This window comes from Nanorana parkeri, unplaced genomic scaffold, assembly GCF_000935625.1.
Source record: "Nanorana parkeri isolate BGI_ZX_2015 unplaced genomic scaffold, ASM93562v1 scaffold2802, whole genome shotgun sequence".
NCBI lineage: Eukaryota > Metazoa > Chordata > Amphibia > Anura > Dicroglossidae > Nanorana > Nanorana parkeri.
The window spans coordinates 43,374-44,098 of NW_017309070.1; the positions used below are offsets into that span (position 1 = coordinate 43,374).

General features: G+C 54.5%; 1 protein-coding gene across 1 annotated transcript in view; it reads left to right on the forward strand.

Moving 5' to 3' along the window:
- LOC108802334 (microtubule-associated serine/threonine-protein kinase 2-like) overlaps window positions 1-725 on the forward strand; it is an 83,331-nt gene that overhangs the window by 35,404 nt on the left and 47,202 nt on the right. The window lies entirely within an intron of this gene.

A 725-nucleotide genomic window follows, 5' to 3' on the forward strand; every position in this document is an offset into this window, starting at 1 on the left:
CTCCCTCACCCCACCTTGCCCCTCCCTCGTCATTCTGCCCCTTCTTTCACTTCTCCCGGTCAGTCTGGTCTCCCCTCTCTGTCCGTTCTTGTGCATCCACCTTCGCCATTGCTGGTCATCCATCACATCATTGTCTGGTTTCGGTCGCCCTCTTTGATGGTCTTGCCCCTCCCCTTCCTGTTAGGCTGGCCCCACCCCTTTCAGACATCATACCACCTGCCTTGCTCATGGTTTTCCTACCCTCGCCGGGTGATATCCGGAGATGCCGCTTGTCCTCTGCGTATCCATTGGTGATATAGGAGAGGTCTGAGGTGACACGACATGACTATAAACTGATCAATACATTGATTACCTAGTACATGTGCGGCGGGGGAGACGGGGGACCGCCCAGAGACACAATCTATCCTTTCCCGGGATGCGGATGATCAGATATTAGTCACCACTTGTGTTCTCTGAATGATGAATGATTGTGGCGTGGTGATGGGGGGGCGGGGCTCTGTACACACGGGTTATCCCGGCGCAGGGTAATCAATACCGGGTGAGGTGACATTCCTGGAGATCGTTAAAGATTTCTGCATCATCAGTTTGACAGATGAGAGGAAATCCGAGCGATTCATCAAATGTAAACAACACATTCTGACCACACAAAGTCTGCATCCAACGTGAGGCGCGGACACGGGGCAGATCCGCCCCCCTGGACCGCAATGGCCGCCGGACCAACCCGC